Source organism: Papaver somniferum, unplaced genomic scaffold, assembly GCF_003573695.1.
Source record: "Papaver somniferum cultivar HN1 unplaced genomic scaffold, ASM357369v1 unplaced-scaffold_123, whole genome shotgun sequence".
NCBI lineage: Eukaryota > Viridiplantae > Streptophyta > Magnoliopsida > Ranunculales > Papaveraceae > Papaver > Papaver somniferum.
In genome coordinates, this window is record NW_020621381.1 from 3341297 (window position 1) to 3350214 (window position 8918).

General features: G+C 36.3%; 1 pseudogene; it reads right to left on the reverse strand.

The window, feature by feature from the left end:
• Nucleotides 1–8069: 8069 nt before the first annotated feature.
• Nucleotides 8070–8169, reverse strand: LOC113331095 (annotated as a pseudogene).
• Between the last annotated feature and the right edge of the window lie 749 nt (nt 8170–8918).

Here is an 8918-nt window from a genome sequence, read left to right on the forward strand (position 1 = left end):
GCCAATCTAGCAGAGAAGGGATGAAATCTTGGCTGAATTTCTCGATTATTGGCGTAGAAATGATAATATGTTGAAGCATGAAATCAATGATGTTATTTTTTGTGGTTGCATAGGTTTAAGCTTAATAATGTTTTCCCAGAGACTAGAAAAAACAAGCAAAACCCAAATCTGAGTGGCCTCTAAAAGGCCACAAACTTGATCAGAAAGTAGAAAAACACACAAACTACAAGGGAAGAACTAGATCCTTGGAAATTAAAACCAATAAAAGAAGAGAATCGAATCTACGCAAACAAATATGAAAACCAAAAACACACTGAACTTTGCAGCAACAAAGCAAAAGGACACAGGCATTAAAGAGATACCACCATCAAAACATACTAGCCTGGTGGATTGAAAATGCCTTCAATTTTCAAAACAAGATCACAAAAAAGTAATGAGAATCAAGGGATCTTTACTAGCCCAGGAAAGGCTATGCAGGAAAACAGGAATCAGATTCAAAAATAAACAGGTTTACAACCTACACATAAACGACAAACTGCGAATCAAAGATCACTGGAAATCAACATACAGATCAAGATTTAATGAAAACAAGCGTATAATTTTTTTTTTTGTGAGATGAGAAGGCAGTCACAAGGTTTCACAGGATTAAGGAAATCCTAAAGTTGAAAACAAAAAATCTTGGGATAACAGCGAATTGAGGATTAATCAAAAGATTTAACATCATGATATCAATTAATAGGTAGCCTAAGAATGTTCCTTCTACTTTTACGACGATGATGAATTTGAGGAGGTACCAACCTGAAGATTACCTCAAGTTTGAATTGAAAAGAGGTTGTTGCAGTTGGAAACCAGGATAGATAGGTTGTCGGTGTAGATCAGAGCCGATAAAATCAGATGAGAGAACCATACTCCATCCAGTAATAAAAAGATTAATTAGATTCAAATCTTCGGAAATAAGGTTGGGTATCACAAATAATTGGCAAGCATGCAATCAATTGAAATCGAATGTCCGGTGAATCGAGGATTTAGATGATGAGGACTGTTAAATCCATGGCGGCTTGATTTAGGGTTTCTAATGGTACTGATGAAGAACAAAGTTGGGGTTTTTCAGGATTACTAGAGATTAAGGAGCAAAGAAACCGATCAGAGGATGTTTTTCATGCTCAGATGCGCTTCAAAGGAGCAGACCTGAGAAGAAGATGTTAAAGCGGCGCTAGGTTTTTTTTTGCAGAGGTGTTGGTCGGTGTTGTTATTTTTATCACTGTTTATTGTTTATACTTTCAAATTTGTTTTTCATGCTATCAACTTTTAATTAGCATCTGGTGTTTTGAGTTTGTTACAATGTACATACTACCAGTAAGCCACTTTGAGATTTGTTTTGTTCTGGAAAATAAATTATCCCTAATTTTCCTTCTTTATGAAAAGGTTTACCCATTTCAATCCCTTCTATGCGCTGTAGATAAAATAAGCTAATCATATTTACCACCTTGTGTTCTCTCCTAAATTATTAAACGTAAATGTTTTATGTTGATGATTTCTGGTGTTAAAAATGAATGCATTTTAATTATTACTCCAAAATAATTGGCACGACCAAAAGGAGTCCTTTTAGTGTTCAATATTGGATCATAAATGTAGTCCGTTTGTAATGTTTTTTTTTTCTAATAAAATCGCAAAAATTGGACGCTCATTAGTTTTCTTTCCATGAAATTGGATCGACAATAGGATAGTCACTAACCACGACTACGGTTAGGCGCGGTCAAAATAATCGAAGTCGAACCTATTGACGGTACTTCCAGCGTGAAAATGGCAAAAAAAAAAACGTCACATATACTTTTAATTTTGATCTTGACCGTTGATTACCAACAAAATTCGGCCATCGGATCTAAAGTGGTGTTGTTATCTCAAACTTGGTAGTGGTCCTCCACAACTACGGTTAGGCACGGTCATAATGATCGGAAGTCGAACCGATTGACGGTACTTCTGGCGTGAAAATAACACAAAAACCGTCACCAATATTTTAAATTTTGATCTTGACCATTGATTACCAACAAAATTCGGCCATCGAATCTAAACTGGTGTTGTTATCTCAAAATTGTTAGAAATAAATGTAACAAAATTGTTATATGATAAGTATTATATAAATATTACACTTATAATTATTATTAAACAACTGTTACAAAAATTGTTGCAGAACTATTACAAAACTGTCACAATAGAAAGAGCCCCTTCCGTTCCACGGTGTCGCTTCCAAACTTCGGTCGCCCCCGCACTGCTGCAGTAGTAATCTAGTATATTACACTATATATAAATGCATTTGGTTGAGTATCTCGGATTCTGAAAATGAGTTTGGTGTTTGTACGCGAATAAACTTTACTGATTAGAAATTGAATAAACATACATATCTCTCTGCTGCTGAAATGTCAGGTCTTTATGGCATCCCACTGGTGGCTATCCTGGGAAGACTGTTCGGGGAACAATTATGGTTTGTTTACCGGAATAACTCTGACAACTATATTAAGAATCATTTGAAGAAAGAAAAGGAAAGACTGTTCGGGGAACAATAATGGTTTGTTTACCGAAATAACTCTGAAAATTAGGTGAAGCATCTATAATTGTAGATTAAAGATTTTGAGTAAAAAAATGTTAAATTTTCGGTGGCCAAAAATGGCGTGAGTATCATTGTGAATTTTTATACTTGCTTTTAATTATTATATCTACTGCGTTTTTTTTTATTTTCGATGCACTCTATTATTTTTGGAAATTTCCTACTGGGCTGTGGTTTGCTCACCCCTTTTCCTCCCTTTCTACAGAGAACGAATAAAGACTAGCCGTAAAAGATATTATTATATATCACAGGGGTTTAGGTATTGCATTTTAAATTCAATTGAGGTGTTGGTTTGTTTTAGTTTGATACTTTTGACTATGTAATTATTATTTAACAATTTTTTAATTTCAAAAGTAATATTACATTTCATTTAGAAAAACTTTTTTGACCTTGAATTTTTGAATTTATTTATTGAAATCTTTTAAAATGAAAAATCTAATCCTTCCCGAGTTGCAGCATGGAAATTTCGGCTTGCTAGCTGGACCGGATCCGACCCAAAAGGTCGAATCCGTGTCCGCTGGAAACCCGAAAATTCGGGCTGTGACAGCTGCGGATCTTCAACAACAATGATGCTGGGTTGAACACATTCAGAGTCACTGGAATACTTGGAGCGGCAAAGAGTTCAAGTAATGTTGAAGAACCAAGGAAATCAAGCATGATGGATGAGAAGATACAAAGTCTAATTTATTTTGTAATCCATATGTATTGATAGTTTTGTCACTAAAATTGACAAAGGGGGAGATTGTTAGAGCATTTCTCGGTCGAACTCGCAAGCGTTGCTATTTCAAGCTTGTTTGTCAAGTTCAGTTAATCAAAACTGTATTCTTGATTTCTAGTCTATTTATAGAAGTTTCAACTAGGATAGATTGTATAGTTGAACTTTAGACTTAACAACGCTTACAACTGAAGACGAAGATCTACTGAAGAACTCGGAGGAACTTCATCAACAAAAGGTATGTGGATATGATCACTCTTTTGAGAATATCAAAGATAAAGAAGTGTAGTATAGTCGTGTTCGAACCACAGAGATTGCAGGTGTTTCAAGAGAATTATTCAGCAAAGCAATAATGTAGTTGAGTTGTATTTGAGAATACAGCAGGAAATAATTGTAAAAGGTAACAGTTGATGTAAATCTAACAAGACACAAGGTTCCACCTAGTAGCCTTCAAGTTCTTATATCATCAATTGATAACTCGAATAGAGACAGATAGTAATCTGCTCTACCCGGAAGATACGACAAATATAACTCTGAGTGCAACTAAAAATACCATTACATAAAATTGATATTATGTTCTAAATAAAATCCCAATTGAGAAGTGTCACAGAGATTTCATAGCATTCAATGTATCCGGAAATCACACTAAATCTAAGAAGTTTATAGACACACTCAACACAAAATAACAATCAAACAAAGATGAATTGGATTAAGCATTAAAATGATTTATTGATGATTACTTAAGAACATTGAACCCATTAAGCTTCCCCTCTTATCTTGGCAGAGAGGGGTTTAACTTCTCATTGTTGTGTAGATAACCATAAAAAATATTGAATCAAAAACACTAACACACAAGAGAACTAAAAATAACTGAGAATGGATAGAAGCAAAAGAAAATTAAGATTGCAGTATTCAATCGTACCCTTCTTGGTTGATGGCTGTCCTCCTTTATACACAACTGCTGAATACACAACTGCTGAGACTTGTTCTCTGACTTACGGATTCAACAAATTAGTCCTATCATCATGCCAAAAAGACCTGAACCAATCCATATTGATTCTTCATTTGGTATTCCTCCAGTTTCTTTCTAAAGATAGATGAAATCAGTTACCTGTATTTGACTCTATCCCATCACGAACAACATTAGTCAAAACCGATTCAAGTAGAATATGAGTTCAATGTTCCCTTAATTCCGTCCTCATTAAATTCCGTAATCCATCAACATCCAACAGACAAACCACAACTTCCTTCTTAGCCGAGATATAAGAGATGTAATCTGAAATCACTCTCTCCCACTGGTTGCACAAGCTAAACCAACACACCACCATCTTAGCATCACTTGCCACAACCATTTCAGACCAACTAACCAATGCAACCACAATATTGCCAGTTCACTCTCCATCCCATTCAACCAACAGACCCTATCTTCTTCTCCATGTTGCTATTGCTGCATGATAGACACATTAATATGTCTATTTTGTTCTCAATTATGTATATTGCTAGTGCTCGATTTTGTATTTATTTTGGCTTTTTATATCTTTGTAGGTGTTTTTGGAAAAATAAGATTTTGCGGCGAAATTGGCTCGAAAAGTGTTTTTTGCGTTCATGGGAGGACATTTGCTATTCGGACCCTCACTTTGGATAAGGGGTAACCTAATTACTAAGGGGCATCCCATTTCCAGGCAGCTGCTATCGCACCCCTACTCTGGATAGGGGGCGACCATCTTCTACATTTGAATTATCAGTTTTGGCGGGAATTATTTTTACAGCGGAGCATATTTTAGGGTTTGATTTTGGAACGATTATGGAGAGATTCAACCGTTGAATTCTCTTGGGTTAGGCTTCAATGGACTAAACAGGGCATGTATGGGTGCTTTATTCGATGAACTTAGGATGGATTGTTAGTATGAAGAAAAACAGGAAAGTGATATAATCTCGGGTTTTTTGCTGTTGAAAAGTTACGTGGATTACGCTGGATATTTTCATGGATATGACTCGAATTATCCCATTGCTACAAAACATGGGTGGTAGTAGAGTTTGAATCGAACCAGGAGAAGTTGTGATGTGGTTCTCGTGAAAACAGGGTAAGAGAGAAATTATGGGAAGTTGATTTATTTTTAGTAAATACGTACAGAAAGGGAAGAGAATATCACCTGTTGGATTTGATTTTATCCTAAGAAGAGGGTTGATGACGGAAACCAGAGAAGAAAAGGGAAAGAATCCGTAACTTTCTGTGAAGAAAAGTCCGCGACTTGCAGAGAAAAGAACGGGAAGATAATTGAAATATTTCTCGAAATATCGTCGCTTGTAGAGTATATATAAGTTGTTTCGAGTCTCATATAGGGGGTATGAAACCTTAGGAGAAGTTTAGAACACCACAGAGCTCCAGAGATCGAGTTGCAGGGAAATACAATATTCTGCTGCTGCTGCTGAAGAGGAAGAACACGAAGAACATTGACACACAAGTATCTGTCGCAGAACACTATCGCTATTCAACAACAGAACCCATCTATCGTTTATCAACAGTAATTGCATTAGGTCTTTAGCTACTGTTTCCGCTTTGTAACAGAGATTCTGCAACACCTTCACACTGTTGCGAATCGGCTGTGTTATCACTTTTTCACCTCCTTGTACACTTTTGAGCTATAAAAACATACTTTGAGAACATGGTTAATATGAGGAGCTAAACCCCATTGCTGAGGCGATAGAGGAAGCTATTTTTCCAACAAAAAGTGGTATATTCTATTTTATCTTTTTATTTGCAATAATTATATGGCCTTGAACTATTATTGAATATGATTTTTATTTGAGTGATTGTGATTTATTTTGATGGAGTATGCTTAGTTTTAAGACTTTTGATGCTTCATACTTGGTATTTACAATTATTACTTTTGAAAATCTACTTGGTGCAATATTTTAGAATCAAATTAAACGAGAAAATTGCATAAATATAAGTATTGGTTTAATCACTTTGAACTTGGAAAATAGTGGAATCTTAGCCTCAGTGTTTCTTTTAATATTGATATCATCTTTGATTGAGTTTGCTATAATTTTTAGTGAGTTTTCTATTTTAATATTAGAATTTAAGTCTAATTAATATCCTTCACAAGTCTCAGAATCGAACCACTTTTACCACTATCTACAAATCACATCAATTTTCGGCGCCGCCGACGCGGACTTGTTTTTAGGGTTTTAGATTTTTATTTTTTTATTTTTGTTCTTTTTTATGTTTTTGGGTATTTATCTTGTGTCTACAGGTTCTGTATCATAAAGAAAATTGAGCCAAAGAGTTTGGTGATTTCACAAAGACTTGGAGCTAAAGATTAAAGCAAAAAGAACAGAAAAGAAGACAATTTTATTTTAGACAATTTTAGTTTAGGGTTTGTTTATTTTCTTTTAGAAAAAAAAAATGTATTAGGGTTTATTATTTTTGTAATTTTTCTTTACTTTTTGGACTTTTGGACATTATTTTTTTTTAATTACCCTACGGAAGGGTACTTTAAATATAAACTGTTTGCATAGAAGGAGGACAATTACGATATTGTCTCTGCACTTGGGTTCGTACACTTGACGTCGGAGTCAGTGGCCCGAGTCGACTACAACCGATTCATCCCCCGTTTGGAACGGGAGGTAAGATTCTAAACACTCGCGAATCCCCTGTCAGCGAGTTACTGGACTCCTTCGTATGCATATATGTTGAGGACTGAATACGGACATTTATTTTTCTAGTAAAGGGCAAGGCCTGGCCATACAAGATAAGGGTTCGGATTTCATCACTGTTCTCTTCTTGCCCGCTTTAGGAACACGTAACCTACGCGAACCTAAGCCTAAAATTTTGACTAGAACGAGACCGATAGGGTAACGAGCTTAACAGGAAAGTCATTCGAAAAATATTGGTTACTCTTTTAAGCATACTTCGAAGTTCTTGACGGTTTCTGTAAGTTGAATGCGTGACTGCGCCGCCTTGTAATACCGGTGAGGCCTTGGGTATCAAAGCTCCACCGAGCTTCCCTCGCCTCTATTCAACTTACGTTAACTCGGATTGATTCCAGAGGGGTTTGCTTAAATTGTAACGAATTCCCGTTCGAAGGATTAGAAGCTGGTCTAGAAACAATCTAAGTGGAGCCATCATGCTTTTTGTTTGCTAGAAATCAATAGGTTTGATTTGGTTGAGTCGGCCTTGATCTGTGTTTGCTTACCCTTCCAATTTAGAAAATTCTATTGTATGCCTGAACGTAAAAGAGACGCACTAGGTAGATTTGTTAAAGAGAAACCTAGTAGTTCGAAGCGTCTCGATTACCTTAATCTAGAAGTCCGACTTTTGAAGAGTCTGTTTTTGAACGTCTTTGACTGAGGAGAGAATCCTGTTGCTCCGATAGCGCCAGAAATGGCAACTTTGAAAGCTTTGTTGAATCCAACTAGGACTACTCGTCCTTCGTGTATTAAGTTAGCTGAAACGGAGGCACCCTATGAACTGAAACCTGGGACCTTACAGATGCTCCCAATCTTTTTAGGGAAAGAAAATGAAAACCCTTATTACCATGTTAGGGATTTTGAGGAAATTTGTAGTACTCTAAGAATTAGAGGCTTAGATGATGATGCTTTGAAACTTAGGTTATTCCCATTTTCCCTGAAAGATAAGGCCAAGTCGTGGCTATAGTTTGGACTCCGAGTCAATTGAGACATATGAACAACTTACATCTGCCTTTTTCAATAAGTTTTTCCCTAGGCACAAAACATCGTCTATTAGGACGCAAATATGCACATTTTCACAACAAGAGGGAGAATCTTTATATAGGTATTTGGAAAGGTTCAATGATTTATTATCCCAGTGTCCTCATCATGGTTTAGAAAAGGTTAGGCTAGTTCAGATCCTTTATGAGGGTTTAGATTATTCCACAACGACCATGGTTGAGTCTCTATGCACTGGTGGATTTGAAAACCAAACTGTTGATGCGGCGATGGAATTTTTTAATGAAATCGCCGAAAAAACCCAGCAATGGGAAAATAGTAGGGCACCCCAGAAAACAATTCTTTTAAGTAGAGGAAACGTTAATAGGGTAGAAGGAGGCTATGAATCAGATGCCAAAATTGCTGCTATAGCAAAAAGGTTAGAAGCCTTAGAAGTGGGCCAGACTAGTGGTAGAGTGGAGCCTTTTTGGGAAGGCCAGAATATTGAAGAGCAGCCAATGCTCTTTATAATAACACTAGATTTGATAACCGTCAAAATTGACCCATATTCAGAAACCTATAATCCTGGTTGGAGAAACCATCCGAACCTTTCGTGGTCTAAGGGCCAAAGTCAAGGTCAGTTTAGTAATTCTAATGCTCCCCCAGGTTTTGGCTATACTAAGAATCCTTCAGGACTAGCTCAGTTTCAGAATCAGTCAGATAAGAAAATCCTAAGTTTAGAGGAATCTCTCGCCTTGTTAACTCAGCAAACTGCAAAATTCAGTTATCCGTAGAACAAGTCTACAAGCTAGTAACAGGATAGGACAAGAAATAGTCAGGCTATTTCCGAGTTAAAAACCCAGGTTGGTCTGATAAGTGATTCTTTGAGAGAAAAAGGTAAGTTTCCTAGTCAAACACAACCCAACC